Raw genomic sequence first — 17,514 nt, 5'->3', positions numbered from 1 at the left:
ACCAAATCTGAGAGGCAAGGTGGTTATCAATGAATGAATCATAAATTTCATATCTAAATAAATTTCATAATTAATTTCATAACTATTTCTACTTCCTTTAATTGAAGTAGAATTCAACTAAATGGGACAAGTGTGGTGGCTCATGCTTGTAATCCCAGCACTCTGGGAAGCCGAGATGGGTAGATCACCTAAGGTCAGGGGTTCAAGATCACTGGGCAACATGGTGAAACCTTGTCTCTAGTAAAAATTAGCCTGGCATGGTGCTACACACCTGTAATCCCAGCTACTTGGGAGGCTGAGGCAGGAGAATCGCTTGAACCTGGGAGGTGGAGGTTGCACTGAGCCGAGATAGCACCACTGCACTTTAGTATGGGCAACAGAATGAGACTCCATCTCAAATTAAAAAAAAAAAAAAGAATTCAGCTAAATGAATAATAAAGTCACCTATATGAATTATGAATTTCTTTGTAACCTGCTTCCAAGCCAGCCAAACATTTTCAGAATTCCTGTCAGAAGCTACTTTATCAGCCCTTCAAGTAGGGTATTTTTCTCTGAATCTGTAAGAATCCTAACCCTGAAGAGTAACCAGTATGTTACATTAGGTTCAGGATCAAGGTCCTTAAACACACAGCGGCACTGACATGGTACCAGGAAACTAAAATATGAACCTCAAAAATGTCTGGATGCATTCATCCTCACACATCTTCTAGGTTTAGGCCTCTCCTATGTTTAAATAGGAGCCCTCTCTCCACCTGATATAGCCTCCAACAACAGCTACCATGACTTCATTTTCCTCACTCTGATGGCCAAATCCATCTTTCTTTTTCTTTTCTTTCTTTCTTCCCTTCCTCCCTTCCTTCCTTTCCCTCCCTCCCTCCCCCTCCCCCTCCCCCTCCCCCTCCCCCTCCTCCTCCTTCCCCGCTTCCTCCCTTCTTCCCTTCCTTCCTGTCAGTCTTTCTTTCTGTCTCTCTTTCTCTAATAAGAGACAGGGTCTCATATGTTGCCCAGGCTGGTCTCAAACTCCTGGCTTGAAGCAAGCCTCCTGCCTCAGCCTCTTGAACACCGGGGCTTACAGGTGTGCACTACCATGCCCAGCTTGATGGCCAGATTTTTATCTTTATTCTTTATTTTTTATTTTTATTTTTTTTGAGCTGGAGTCCTCCTACTCTGTTGCTCAAGCTGGAGTGTAGTGGCGTAATCTCGGCTCACTGCAACAGCCTCCTCCCGGGTTCAAGAGATTCTCCTGCCTCAGCCTCCCAAGTAGCTGGGATAACAGGTTCATGCCACCACGCCTGCCTAATTTTTATATTTTTAGTAGAGACAGGGTTTCGCCATGTTGGCCAGGGTGGTCTCGAACTCCTGATCTAAGGTGATCCGCTCACCTCAGCCTCCCAAAGTGCTGGGGTTACAGGTATGAGCCCCTGTGCCCAGCCTTGATGGCCAGATTTTTTACTCATCCCCATTTCCCTCATACTCAGTCCATTGCATTCTGGTTTCCTCCCAACTCAACTGCTACACTGAAAGCTCCTGCTACATAGTAACCAGGATCTTCACGTCACTGAATTTGCTGGACATTTCAGTCTTCCTTTCTTTCTCAAAAAATTTTTTATTGGCACCGAGTCTCACACTTATTGCCGAGGCTGGAGTGCAGTGGCATGATCTTGGCTCACTGCAACCACCACCTCCAAGAGATTCTCTTGCCTCAGCCTCCTGAGTAGCTGGGATTACATGCGCATGCCACCATGCCTGGCCAATTTTTGTGTTTTTAGTAGTGACAAGCTTTCACCATGTTGCCCAGGCTGGTCTTGAACTCCTGGGCTGAAGCCGTTCACCTGCCTCGGCCCCCCCAAAGTGCGGGGATTACAGGCGTGAGTCATTGTGCTCAGCCTCCAGTCCTCCTTTTAAATGACAAGATTCACCACTTACATTTCCTTTTTCTGGAGACATTCTCTACCTTCGTATTCCATGATAACAAAAAAAATATTATCGTGGTTTGTCCTCTTTTATCAACTGCTTGTTTTAAATCTTTTAGGCTGGGCACAGTGGCTCAGGCCTATAATCCCAGTACTTTAGGAGGCTGAGGTGGGCCGATCACTTGAGATCAGGAGTTCAAGATCGGCCTGGGAAACATAGTGAAAGCCTATCTCTACTAAAACAAAAAATTAGCTGTGTGTGGTGGTGTGTGCCTGTGGTCCCAGCTACTCAGGAGGCCAAGGTGAGGCAGGAGGATCAGTTGAGCTCGGGAGACGGAAATTTGCAGTGAGCTGAGATCATGCCACTCTATTCATGTCTGGGTGACAGAGCAAGATTCTGTCTCAAAAAAAGAAAAGTGATTCCACAGAACCCAATGCTGCCTTATCGTAACATTTATATAATTATTGACTATTCTGCTTATTTTCTTTTTATTTTTTAAACAGAATCTCGGCTGGGTGCAGTGGCTCACATTTGTAATCCAAGCACTTTGGGAGGCCGAGGTGGGTGGATCACAAGCTCAGGAGTTCGAGACCAACCTGGCCAACACAGTGAAACCCCATCTCTACTAAAAATAGCTGAGGGTGGTGGCACACACAGTTGCAGTGAGCTGAGACCATGCCACTGCATTCCAGCCTGGCAACAGAGCTGGACTCCATCTCAAAAAAAAAAAAAAAAAAAAAAAAAAAAAAAAAAAAAGAATTTCACAGAATCTCACTCTGTTGCCAAGGCTGGGGTATAGTGGTGTGATCTTGCCTCACTACAACCTCCACCTCCTGGGTTCAAGTGATTCTCCCTCCTTAGCTTCCCAAGTGCCTAGGAATAAAGGTACCACCAGGCCGAGCTAATTTTTGTATTTTTAGTAGAGACAGGGTTTTGCCATTTTGGCCAGGTTGGTCTTGAACTCCTGACCTCAAGTGATCCTCCTGCTGTGGCCTCCCAAAATGCTGGGATTACAGGTGTGAGCCACCACGTCCTGACCTATTATCTCTTTCTAAATACTAATCTCTGCACCTGGAACATAGTAAGTATGAAATAAGTATCTGTTGAGTAAATGAGTGGATATGAATGAGCTGGTCCACAAGATAGAAGTAAACTGAGCTTCAGTTAGGCTAATCCTAGTGCTTGTTATCTCATTGCTTTTTTAAATTTAGGGAGATTTTGTATCTCTTTAGGAGGATTCTGACCCCAAAGTAACATGCCGTAGAGTGTTTTATCAAAGACACTACTGGCCAAGCACGGTGGCTTACACCTGTAATCCCAGCACTTTGGGAGGCTGAGCTTGGTAGATCACAAGGTCAGGAGATCAAGACCATCCTGGCCAACATGGTGAAACTCCACCTCTACCTAAAATACAAAAATTAGCTGGGTGTGGTGGCAGATGCCTGTAATCCCAGCACTTTGGGAGGCTGAGGCTGGTGGACCACAAGGTCAGGAGATCAAGACCATCCTGGTCAACATGGTGAAACTCCATCTCTACTTAAAACACAAAAATTAACTGGGTGTGGTGGCAGTTTCCTGTAATCCAGCTACTCAGGAGGCTGAGCCAGGAAAATCACTTGAACCCAGGAGGTGGAGGTTGCAGTGAGCCAAGAACATGTCACTGAACTCCAGCCTAGCAATAGAGTGAGACTCCATCTAAAAAAAATAAATAAAAAGACACTACTAACTGAGAAAGCAAACATAAGCACAAAATCAAATTCCATGTCCCCTCAAAAAACAAAAATCAAAAAATAAGTAAAATCCGGATGCAGCTACTTAAAGATACTTTAAGATAATGGACCTAGCTAATACATAGTTGCTCTTCTTTTCCAGGATTAAAACTTCCCTTCCTGAACTGCCCACTAACCTTAGCATTCATTGGAATGGCAAGTTTCTAAAAGCCCTAGACATCCTGAAAACCAACAGATTTTCATGTGGCCAGAGGCCAATGAAAAGAGCTAGGATTAAAATTCTAGGAAGGGTGAAGCCCTCTCCCACCACCAGGATGCTGTCAGGCTACTTCCTCAGTCTCCATCATTAGAAGTGGCATCCTGGTCTATAACCAAAACTTAGGTCCAAAAGTAGTGCCTTCCAGCAGCCCAGTTTCAGCTCTCACAAGGGCTCCTGGATATGGATCCATTTTTTATGGGAGTGGAGAGGACACTTAGAGACCCAATGTGCGTGTTGAGCACAACAGAGAGAACAGCAACACTGTGGCTGACTGCCACAGGCCTGGTCCACTCCAAGCAACATACTTTGTAGGAGTGGAACAATTCTATGGCATGGAGCACATCAAACTTCCTGGCCATGAGGAACTTGACAGTCACATTCCAAGACAGGGGGAGACATTGTACTGAACTGTCCACTTGTCAATCTCTTCGAGAAACTGCTTGGTAGCCTGTTTGACAAAGAAAGAAAGAATAATTAGTAAGAAAAGAACGTATTTATGGAGTCAAAAAACAAGCAAGTAAAAACTATCATTCCTTCCCCCAAGGAAGTCTGAACACAGTTTACTACAGGGAGCAGGTAAAGACAAAATATATATAGAAAAGCAACCAAATGGCCAGGTGCAGTGGCTCACACCTGTAATCCCAGCATTTTGGGAGGCCAAAGCGGGAGGATCACTTGAGGTCAGAGTTCGAAACTAGCCTGACCAAAGTGGTAAAACTGAATCTCTACTAAAAATACAAAACGAGCCCAATGTCACGGCACACGCCAGTAATCTCAGCTGCTTGGAAGGCTAAGGCAGGAGAATGGCTTGAAACCAAGAGGTAGAGGTTGCAGTAAGCCAAAATCATGTCATTTCACTGCAGCCTGGGCAACAAGAGCGAAACTGTCTCGAATAAAAAAAGGGGGGAATAAAAGAAAAGTGGCTGGGCCTTCCGAAGGATTACTGCCTGATGCACAGTGTGATACAGCAGTCTCAGCTGCTGCTTTCATACCACAAGCCAACTGGACACAGCAAAAGAATCAGAAAATGGTTTTGCCTTTGGAATTTGAGAGTAGCAAAACTATTAAGAATTTAACAAATCGGCCGGGCGCGGTGGCTCACGCCTGTAATCCCAGCACTTTGGGAGGCCAAGGCGGGTGGATCACGAGGTCAAGAGATCGAGACCATCCTGGTCAACATGGTGAAACCCCATCTCTACTAGAAATACAAAAAATTAGCTGGGCATGGTGGCACGTGCCTGTAATCCCAGCTACTCAGGAGGCTGAGGCAGGAGAATTGCCTGAACCCAGGAGGCGGAGGTTGCGGTGAGCCGAGACCGCACCATTGCACTCCAGCCTGGGTAACAAGAGCGAAACTCCGTCTCAAAAAAAAAAAAAAGAATTTAACAAATCAAAAGAGCAAATAATCTTTGTGCTGACTGACCCCACTGGACAAAAGACGAATCACAGCTTAGAAAGTATTTCAACTCCAGGTCAGTGGTTTGAATCTGTCTATGCTTATTAAACATACGTTGTTAACACCTGGCAGCTAAGGAAGAGCTGGAGTTCAAACAGCTCTGGTCTTCCTTTGAGATAAGGTATAAGATGATATATGGAGAAACTAACATTGCCACTTACAACCCTCCTTAACCAGCTTTTCAGGTAAGGGTAAGATTTGTTTTGTTTTGTTTTGCTTTTTTGAGACAGGGTCTTGCTCTGTCATTGAGGATGGAGTGGAGTGGCACTATCATGGCTTGCTGCAGCCTCAACCTCCTGGGCTCAATGGATTCTCCTGCCTCAGCCTCCCAAATAGCAGAGACTACACACATTCATCACCATGCCTGGCTAATTTCTGCATTTGGTAGAAGACACAAGGTTTCACCATGTAGCCCAGGGTGATCTCAAACTCCTGGGCTCAAGCAATCCACTTGCCTCAGCCTCAGTATCCCCGCTACTCGGGAGGCTGATGTGGGAGAATCGCTTGAACCCAGCAGGCAGAGGTTGCAGTGAGCTGAGAACACGCCATTGCACTCCAGTGTGGGTGACAAGAGTGGGAAGAAAAAGAAAGAGAAACAGAGAGAGAGAGAAGAAATTAAGCATTCAGCTGAAAACACTCTTTTAAAGAACAAATTTCTCTTCATTCAGGGCTCTGTGGCTATAAAGAAAAAGCTGAGGCCAGAAGTATTTAGACTTCAGTTCCCATTTCTAAATCTTTTTGTCCCTACTTTCAGGCTACTCTGGTAGCTTCAGAGATGAACACTGTGATTCTAAGCACAAGCTCCCCTTTTAACAGCACAAACTAACTACGGAGAGGTCTCATTACAATAAAGAAACAACTGCGTGCAGAACAAACACCATGAAAAAATGCAGTCAGTCATCCTGCAATGAGGACCTAAATAAGGAAAGTAATTCACCATAAGACGCAATGTCTGGCTTTTACCAAATTTGAAGATACATTTGTATTTCAGTGAATATGCCATTTCCCCATTATTTCAGTGATGGATGCACTAATGAACTACCGTCCTCTCATGCCTGTTTCCCCTCTCTCTTTCATTATGAATTACTGTCTTTTTATATCTATTGATCCCTTCAGATCATATCAATCTGCCAGGAGACAGAATCTGAGCAAAGACACACTGGTTTCCTATAAGGCAGCAAGACGTGTGATGAATTTTCAAACTCAAACTACAATTTTTCTATAAGCACTTTGCTAATGCACCAAAAAAGGAAACAAATCCAATGCCTTTGAGTTAATATTTACTGATTTATCTCAAGTATTTTCCACTTATCAGGAAAACATTGCCTTTTCTTAATATGTGATTTTAAAAATGATAATGCTTTCTTAAATAGGATCTTACTGCATTTGGGGAAAAAAGTTTTAAGTACATTTTCTGATTTTATATTATAAAACAATGTAATAACAAAAATGTGCAAAAAAGTAAAAGTCCAGTCATAATCCCATCATCCTATACAGCTGTTTCCCTGTTTTTAATGATTTAAAAATCAAAGCCAATGGAAACATACTAATACACAGTTTTATAAGTATATATCCTCACAACCACTACACACACATACACACATACACAAATTTAAAGAAAAACTTAAGGGAAGGGGAGAAATAAGGACTAGGCCAGTATATATTGTTTTAGTTCAGAGACCTTCCATGACTAGCAGCAGTAGTAACCCCTTCAAGGCAAGAGAATGGTACAGCTCTTTCAGGCATCCAGCTTTATAGTCAGTCAAACATTCACAACAAATATTTGCTGAGGGCCCATTCTGTGCTAATCAGTACAGCAGTTGTTGAGAAGACACGACATAGATCACTTCTTGGCTTTTTGGCTAAGGTCAAGTGAGAAGACACACATAGAGACATAAAGACTCTAGTCCAAGCAGTTTACCATCATTTAATCATGGAGACAGACGTATAAATAGGTCTTTACCATATAATATAATAAATTCAAGACAGATCTATGAGCAGAATACTATGGGATTCGAACTCTCTGTGGATATAAAAAAATTGTTTAGGAGTGCCTTAAAGGATGAGTAGGAATTTGTCAAGCAGAGAAAATATTCTAGTCAGAGAAAACAAAATGTGTCAAATGAGAGTCATGAAAGAGCAGGGCTTATTGGGGATATCAATCACATAGCTAGTGTGTCCAATGTGTATGAGGGAGAAAGGTGGGAGATGTGTGATCAGAAGACCGAACCAGACTGGGAAGGCCCTTGTGTGCTGCACTCCAAATTCCAGACATGATCCTATAAACATAAAAGAGTCAATAGAGATCTTTAAGCAAAGGGGTGAGACGATGAGTTTGGTTCCCCTCTCCCACCTCAAAAATGACTATAAGCAGTAAAGAAGTCAGACTAAAAGGAAAAAAAATTCTAGCAATAGGGAGGTAAGTTCCCTGAAGACAGGGATCACTTCTATTTTATTCACCTGGTTCCTAGCACTGTATGTGGCACAAAGCACTTACTTAATAAATACCCTCTATGATAAATGAATGAATTATTGAAGTCTCAAGAATATTAACATTTAGAGGGCAGACAAAAGATGAAAAACCAAGGAACTTTAAAAATTTACTTTTAAAAATACTAGTGATTGCAGGCCGGGCACAATGGCTCATTATCTGTAATCCTAGCACTTTGGGAGGCCAAGGTGGGCGGATCACCTAAGGTCAGGAGACCAAGACCAGCCTGACCAACATGGCGGAACCCTATCTCTCCTAAAAATACAAAAATTATCTGGGTACTGTGGGGGGCACCCATAATCTCAACTACTCAGAAGGCTGAGGCAAGAGAACTGCTTGAACCCAGGAGGCAGAGGTTGCAGTGAGCTGAGATCGTGCCATTGCACTCCAGCCTGGGTGACAAAGTGAAACTCTATCTCAAAAATACAGAAATAATGCCGGGCGCGGTGGCTCAAGCCTGTAATCCCAGCACTTTGGGAGGCCGAGGCGGGTGGATCACGAGGTCGAGAGATCGAGACCATCCTGGTCAACATGGTGAAACCCCGTCTCTACTAAAAATACAAAAAACTAGCTGGGCGTGGTGGCGCGAGCCTGTAATCCCAGCTACTTGGGAGGCTGAGGCAGGAGAATTGCCTGAGCCCAGGAGGCGGAGGTTGCGGTGAGCCGAGACCGCACCATTGCACTCCAGCCTGGGTAACAAGAGCAAAACTCCGTCTCAAAAAAAAAAAAATACAGAAATACTAGTGATTGCTGAAAATTAAAGAAATGGAGATTTAAACACAAGCAAGAGGAGTTGTCAAATAAAACAATCTTTTTAAAGTTATCCCCTTAAAAAAAAGAAAAAAAAAAAAAAAAAAAGGCTAGGCATGGTGGCTCATGCCTGTAATCCCAACACTTTGGGAGGCCAAGGTGGGTGGATTACCAGAGGTCAGGCATTCAAGACCAGCCTGGCCAATGTGACAAAACCCTGTCTCTACTAAAAATATAAAAATTAGCCAGACGTAGTGGTGCCTGCCTGTAATTCCAGCTTCTGGGGAGGCTGAGACAGAAGAATCACTTGAACCTAGGAGGCAGAAGTTACTGTGAGCCAAGATTGCACCACTGTACTCCATCCTGGGCGAGAGAGCCAGATTTCATCTAAAAAAAAAAAAAAAAAAAAAAAAAAGAGAGAGAGAGAACCACAAAGCTTCACAATAGATAGCTCTCACATTATAGGCTTCTCCAAGGAATGCAAAGATTTGGTTTAACATCAGGAGATCTATCAAAGTAATTTTTATGTTACCAGATAATAAAGGAAAAAGTATATAACCTCAACAGATGCTGAAAATGCACTGTGTAAAATCCATCACCCATAGGGCCTGCATTTTTTTTTTCTATTAAAGATGAAAAGGCCAGCAGGTCTGCTATTACCACCACTATGCAGCATTGCACAGAAGGACACACCTAACACAAGCCTAAAGATGCATAGCAACCTGATGCACGAAGACAGGAATTTTAGGCCAGGCATGGTGGCCCACATCCATAATCCCAGCACTTTGGGAGGCTGAGGTGGGCGGACTGCTTGAGCTCAGGAGTTTGAGACCAGCCTGAGCAACATGACAAAACCCCATTTCTACAAAAAATACAAAAACTAGCCTGGCATGATGGCACACACCTATAGCCCCATAAGTGGAAGGATCACTTAAGCCTGGAAGGCAGAGGATGCAGTGAGCTGATATCACACCACTGCACCCCAGCCTGGGTGACACAGCCAGACCGTTTTACACGCACAAAACAAAACAAAGGAACGTTAAAGAAAAGAATAAAATTCAGAAACCATACTGTATATATCTAAGTATTTAGTATATGAAACAAATAATATGATAATTCATAAGCAAAAAGTATTACAGGAATTTACATATGCATATAAATATTTGTAGGATACAAAAAAAACTGCTAACATTGATCACCTCTGGGGAGAGAAAATGAACTGGACTGGGTGTAATGGCTCACACGGGTAACCCCAACATTTTGGGAGGCTGAGGCAGGAGGATCACTTGAGACCAGGAGTTCCAGACCAGCCTAGACAACAAAGCAAGACCCTGTCTCTATAAAAAAAAAGGATTATTTTTTTAAGAAAGAAAATGAACGGGAAACAGCACAGGAAGATAAACTATAAGTAATCTTTAAAATTTTAAACTATGTCCACGCACAATCTACTCAAAAATTAAATAAAATGTATATATTTAAAAAGATGAGGGCCGAACGTGGTGGCTCATGCCTATAATCCCAGCATTTTGGGAGGCCAAGGTGGGCAGATCACCTGAAGTCAGGAGTTCTAGACCAGCCTGGCCAACATGGCAAAATCCCATCTCTACTAAAAATACAAAAATTACCCAGGTGTAGTGACAGTGCCTATAATCCCAGCTACCCTGAAGGCTGAAGCAGGAGAACTGCTTGAACCTGGGAGGTGGAGGTTGCAATGAGCTGAGATCATACCACTGCACTCCAGCCTGGGTCACAAAGCGAGACTCCAACTCAAATAATAATAATAATAAAATGAGGCCAGGTGTGGTTCAAGCCTGTGATCCCACCCTATCTCTACAAAACTTTTGTAAAGTAGCCAGACGTGGTGGCACACACCTGTAGTACCAGCTACTAGGGAGGCTGAGGCAAGAGAATCCTTTGAGCCCAGGATGTCACGGTTACACTTTGCTATGATGCCACTGCATGATCATAGCAAGAGCTATGCCTGGGTGAGAGCAAAATCCTGTCTCTCTTTCTTTTTTCTTTTTTGAGACAGGGTCTCACTGTTACCCAGGCTGGAGTGCAGTGGTGTGATCACAGCTCACTGCAGCCTGGACCTCCTAGGCTCAAGCAATCCTCCCACCTCAGCCTCCTGAGTAGCTAGGACTGCAAGTGTGCACCATCACACCTGGCTAATTTTTAAATTTTTCTGTAGCAATGAGGTTTCCCTATGTTGCCCAGGCTGGTCTCAAACTCCTGCGCTCAAGAGATCCTCCTACCTCAGCTTTCCAATGTGCTGGGATTACAGACATGAGTCATCCCGACCCACCTAGATCATCCTTTTTTTTTTTTTTTTTTTTTTTTTTTAAATAAAGACAGGCTCTCACTATGTTACTCACACTCTCACACTGGTCTCAAGGAATCCTCCCACCTCAGCCTCTCAAAGTGCTAGGATTACAGGTGTTTGAGTCACCTCACTCAGTGGCAGCCTGGATCATTCTTACAGCAGCTGAACAATACAAACAGGAAGGCAGTACAAGTAGTGATTCCAATCAGACCTGATTCACATTTTTCTTTCTTTCTTTTTTTTTTTTTTTTTTGAGACAGACTCTCGCTCTGTCATCTAGACTGGAGTGCAGTGGGGCGATCTTAGCTCACCGCAACCTCTGTCTCCTGGGTTCAAGAGATTCTCCTGCCTCAGCCTCCTGTGTGGCTGGGACTATAGGCATGAGCCATCAAGTCCAGCTAAGTTTTGTATTTTTAGTAGAGACAGAGTTTCGTTTCACCATGTTGGCCAGGCTGGTCTTGAACTCCTGAGATCTGCTTCCTTGGCCTCCCAAAGTGCTGGGATTATAGGCATGAGCCAACATCCCCAGCCACACATTATTTTTTAGTAAGTATTTAAAGTGCATTCAAATTTAGTTGACTCTACTCTCTTTTCTTTCATTGTGCCTATTTATTTGCTCTATCTCTATGATCTAAACTGTTGTAAAAGTCAGTTTCACTTTTGTTTTTTATTTTTGATGCTTTCCTTCAAAAGGGCAGAGAAACTATGGGTATCTTATGTCTTTAAATTTTTTAATGATACCTTCTACAGGTCTTAGCCATACGAAATTATATACATCACACTTCCTAATAAATAAAATCTGACATACAATTTAGACGTTCACATATTCAGGCCGGGCCTGGTGGCTCATGCCTATAATCACAGCGATTTGGGAATGAAGGGAGTTACTTGAGGCAGATTACTTGAAGCCAGGGGTTGGAGACCAGCCTGGCCAACATGGTGAAACTGTGTCTCCACTAAAAATACAAAAGTTAGCCAGGCATAGTGGTGTGAGCATGTAATCCCAGATACTTGGGAGTCTGAGGCAGGAGAATCACTTGAACCCAAGAGGCAGTGAGCCAAGATCACACCACTGTACTCCAGCCTGGGCTACAGAGGGAGATTCCGTCTCAGAAATGAAAAAGAGTTCACACATTCAAATGAGTGAACATTTCTACCTTCAGTGGTCTTCCAATTAAATCTTTTCTTCTAAATACCAAGTTTCTTCAGAGAGAAGATAGTAAATGCAATTTGTTTACTAAAGATAAATCATTGGCTGGGCATGGTGGTTCATATCTGTAATCCCAGCACTTTGAGAGTCCGAGGCAGGCGGATCATGAGATCAAGAGATCAGGACCATCCTGACCAACATGGTGAAACCCCATCTCTAGTAAAAATACAAAAATTAGCTAGGAGTGCTGGTGCACGCCTGTAGTTCTAGCTACTCAGGAGACTAAGGCAGGAGAATCACTTGAACCTGGGATGTGAAGGTTGCAGTGAGCCGAAACTGCGCCCCTGCACTCCAGCCCAGAGACAGAGAAAAACTCTGTCTCAAAAAAAAAAAAAAAAAAAAAAGAAAGAAAAAAAAAGATAAATCATTAATAAGACTACTCCCAACAATCTGGATAAACATGTATTTGGAACTCAGAACCAACTGCTTAAAACAACATCTGGCACAGAATCTTTCACAGTGAGTTTACAAAAATTTTCTTACTTTAAAAGATAACCCATACTATCTGGTCTCTTTATTCTGATATCTACCTGTTGCAAGACAGAACATCTTTCTGGTTCACCCATTAAGGGACTATGTAAACTTCAAACTCAAAGCCCTACAAATCTCATCAGAAAGGGTAAGGGCAAATAACCATGTAGTAAAGCCTGGCCTGGCATGGTGGCTCATGCCTGTAATCCCAGCACTTTGGGACGCTGAGGCAGGTGGATCACGAGGTCAGGAGTTTGAGAATAGCCTGGCAAAACATGGTGAAACCCCATCTCTACTAAATCTACAACAATTAGCTGGGCATGGTGGCACAACGCCTGTGGTCTTCCAATTAAATCTTTTCTTCTAAATACCAAGTTCCTTCAGAGAGAAGATAGTAAATGTAATTTGTTTACTAAAGATAAATCATTGGCTGGGCATGGTGTAGCAGTAGCTGTAGTCCCAGCTACTCTGGAGGCTGAGGCAGAAGAATCGCTTAAACCTGGGAGGCAGAGGTTGCAGTGATCCGAGACCAGGCTATTGCACTCCAGCCTGGGGGACAGAGACTCTTTCTCAAAAAATAAAAATAAAAAATAAAAAGCCTAACACCTATCTGCCTTATGAAACCAAATGGGATGGTTCTGAAACCATGGTACTCTTCCACCTAGCACATCAAGCATTACGTGAAAACTCAAGAAGAAAAAAGCTAACTGCTATTAAAAGATTAGTATCACACTGGGAACAGAACAGGAAACCAAGGCTGACGAAGTGAAGCTTCCCATCTGAGTCCAAAGCTTCAGGCAACACTGAGGGGCCAGAGTTAACTGAGCTGTTAAACAGGAAAAGCTCCTCAGTGTTAATGACTTCCTACCTGCACAACTGAAGGGATAAGGTTTATCAGCACTCCACCAGCCAAGTGTGACAGCCCCAGATCTGGAACAGTCTGTATCCAATACCTGATGAGCAGAAAATGTTCTATTCCTTTTCAAATGCTATTTCTGTCTCCCTTGGCTCATGGTTCCTTTGCACACATAAGACAGCATTAATCACTTATTACAGTAAAGAAGTCAAATTCAATCCCTTCATTTTTTTAGAGCAAGATTTTGCCCCTCCAGCTCACACAGACCAAAGCGCATGGTCCTGCAAAAAATCACAATGGTAGCAACCGTGCATGACGCATTTAAAATATACCAAAGAAGGAACCGTACTACATCATACTCAACACTGACAAGCTAGGTATTATTAACCGCATAAAGAAATTAAAGGCTCACAGAGGCAAAGCAAACTGTCCAAGGTTACTCAACCAATAAATGGCAGAGCTGATGTTCTGAGGACTGAATCCAAGACTTTTCACATCCTTATAGTCTTTCCACTGCACTAAATGGGTTTGGGAAATACAAGACACCTATCATTCATCTTAATATGTAATATATGTCATTTGTTTGTTGATCTACGCATAAAATTACTCTTGAAGGATACACGAGAAACTAACCGGTAGCATCAGCTGTCTCAGAAGAGAACTAGGCTGAAGACATAGTGAGAAGATTAATATTTTCCATATTCCTTTCTGTATCTTTTTAAGTTCAAATCATATGACCATATTATCTACTCAAAAAATAAAATGTATTCATTTTATATAGCCTTTAATTACAATATGCAAAACAGGAATTTCTGAATATAATATTTTTGAAACTATGCCACCAAACAATAAGTTTGTTGGTAATCTTCATTTCAGGGCCAAAAGAAAAATGGGTTAGGGAGCTCCACACAGGGGTAAAGGATGACAGCTGCTTTTACAAACTGCTAGCCCTAGATGGGGATGCTTCAATGCACTGCAGGAGTGTGCCACAGTCACTTGCCTGCTGGAGGCATTTGCCAATAGCATACTTACTAAACACAGGCTGGCATCTCCCCTCTCAGGTTTAAAAACCACTTGCCAAGAAAACGTTATCAAAGAGAATGCAGAATTTCCCAGAGACAACAGAGGAAATAATTAAATAAGGAAGTAAACGATTCTAAATTGTCATAGGAGAAAATTTATATTAAGAGGTTGAGAGGCAGCAGAATACAACACAGAAAAGAAACAGAGAAAACAACAAAATCTGCCAAGTAAACAAGAAGCTTCTGGCCAGGTGTGAGTACTCACGCCCATAATCCCAACACTTTGGGAGGCCAAGGCAGGAGGATCATCTCCTAGAAGGAGGCTGAAGGGGGAGGATCACTTGAGCCTGGGAGGTCAAGGCTGCGGTGAGGCATGATGATGCCACTGTGTTCCAGTCTGAGTGACAGAGCAGAACCTGTCTCAAAAAGCAAAACAACAACAAACAAAACACACATACACACACATTAAAAAAAAACCAAGAAGCTCCTCATCCACCAAGAGCAAAGTCATCCAGGTTCCCAGAGGGAGGTAACAGGGGTAGCTGGTCACACTCTCCACAAGAACCTGAGGACAGCTTGCCAACTGCCACTCATTCCAGCTAATGGGGGCGTGAACCACAAAACCAGAAGAAACCTATAGTCTTTCTGGCAGGGGGAGGGGGAATCTAAAGAGATTGGTAAACGAAGAGGGTGAGAAGGTCCTTTGGTAACACATTTTTCTCTAAAGAAAGGGGGAGTGTGAATGGCTGTGAGCAAATTGAAGTTGGCTTTCCAGATCATGCTAAAACATTCTTCCCCTTCCTCTACTCCCAAACCTGGCTTATTCCTATTTACCCTTCAGGTCAGCCTAAATCCCACCTCATCCTATAAATTTTTACTGCTTTCCAGCCAAGCACTGAGCAAATAGTATCATAAAGCTTATGTTATTGTCTATCTGCTCCCACTGAACTATAAGCTTGGGAAGGTGCAGGAGCCAAGGGCATACTCAACTGCATGCCATGCCACAACTGCATACTCAACACAAAGCACAATGACACCATTCCGGTAAGTAAGTGTGTCAACAGTGATGGGCTCTTGGCCTGCTAGAAGAGTGCTGTTCACAGAGAGTAGTCAGAACATATTTGAACACTTGCCAATAAGAGTATGAGAAATTAACATCTAAAATATGGGAGAGGGCTGAGCATGGTGGCTCACACTTGTAATCCCAGCACTTGGGGAGGCTGAGATGGGTAGAATGCTTGTCCCCAGGAGTTCAAGACCAGCCTGGGCAACATAGTGACAATCCATCTCTACCAAACAGTTAAAATAAAATAAAATACAGGAGAGCAAAAATGTCCTAAATAAAACTGGGACAGAACATCAGGAAAATAACACAAGAAGAATAGCAATGGAAGAGGTGACTATTAAATCACAGAAGAAACTATCTGGAAATTAGATATCTTAATTTCCTACAAATATCTTTTTTTTTTTTTTTAATTTTTCCTTTTTTTTAAAAAAAAAAAAGATGGGGTTTCCCCATGCTGATCAGGCGGGTCTTGAACTCCCAACCTCAGGTGATCCACCCGCCTTGGCCTCCAAAGTGCTTGGATTATAGGCGTGAGCCACCACGCCTGGCAATTTCCTGCAAATATCTTAACATCAGACATCTATAATGGAATATACAAAATAAAATAATTTAAAGTAAATTTATGGCTAGGCATGCTGGCTCACATCTGTAATCCCAGCACTTTGGGAGGCTGAGACAGGCAGGATCACCTGAGGTCAGGAGTTCAAGACCAGCCTGGCCAACATGGAGAAACCCCATAACTACTAAAAATACAAAAAATACTGGGTATGGTGGCACACACTTGTGGTCTCAGCTACTCGGGAGGCTGAGGCATGAGAATTGCTTGAGCCCGGGATGGGGAGAATGCAGTGAGCCAAGATCGTACAACTGCACTCCAGCCTGGATGTCAAAGCAAGACTGTCTGAAAAAAATAAGTTTATGGATTTTGTAAAATAAGACATGGCCTCTGCCCATAAAAATCTGAGTATGGTAGAACTGTGAACACAGTACACCAATGAATGGGCAAATGTAATTCAAATTTTTATTATTTATCTTTGTCTTTTTAATTCCAAAGTAAGTAATTCAAACCTTAAGAGGGGAAGTGGACTGACAGCACATCCCAAAATGATATTTCCCTGGAGAAATCCACAAACCACACCAGAAAATTTCTGAATAAGAATAAAAGAGAGTAATGATCATAATACAGCTATTGGGAGACCCCTTCAAACTGCTCGATAACAGAAAATTTGGATTGTTTTCTTGCCTCGGATCCCAAAATTGTCATGGTGATAATGATTTTATGGAGATAGGGAACTTCAGACCAGGCGTGATGCCTCATGCCTGTAATCTCAGCACTTTGGGAGGCAGAAGCGGACGGATCACAAGGTCAGGAGATTGAGACGATCCTGGACAACATGGTAAAATCCCATCTGTACTAAAAAAATACATAAATTAGCTGGGCATAGTGGCATGCACCTGTAGTCCCAGCTACTCGGGAGGCTAAGGCAGGGGAACTGCTTGAACCAGGGAGGCAGAGGTTGCAGTGAGCTGAGATCGAGCCACAGAACTCCAGTCTGGCAAGAGCAAGACTCCATCTCAAAAAAAAAAAAAAAATTTAAAAAGAAGAAATAGGAAACTTTGGCAGGGTGCAGTGGCTCCTACCTGTAATCCCAACACTTTAGGAGGCCAAGGTGGGTGGATCACGAGATCGAGAGATGGAGAACATCCTGGCTAACATGGTGAAATCCCGTCTCTACTAAAAATACAAAAAATTAGCCGGGCATGGTGGTAAGTGCCTGTAGTCTCAGTTTCTCGGGAGACAGAGACAGAAGAATTGCTTGAACCCAGGAGGCAGAGGCTGCGCTGAGCTGAGATTGTGTGCCTGCACTCCAGCCTCAGTGACACAGCAAGACTCTGTCTCGAAAAAAAAGAAACAGGAAATTTCATGAACTTTGACATTTGGCGGATATCACATTTACCTTAAAAA

This window comes from Saimiri boliviensis, chromosome 11, assembly GCF_048565385.1.
Source record: "Saimiri boliviensis isolate mSaiBol1 chromosome 11, mSaiBol1.pri, whole genome shotgun sequence".
In the NCBI taxonomy this organism is placed as follows: domain Eukaryota; kingdom Metazoa; phylum Chordata; class Mammalia; order Primates; family Cebidae; genus Saimiri; species Saimiri boliviensis.
Note: the sequence above shows the minus strand (reverse complement) of the source record.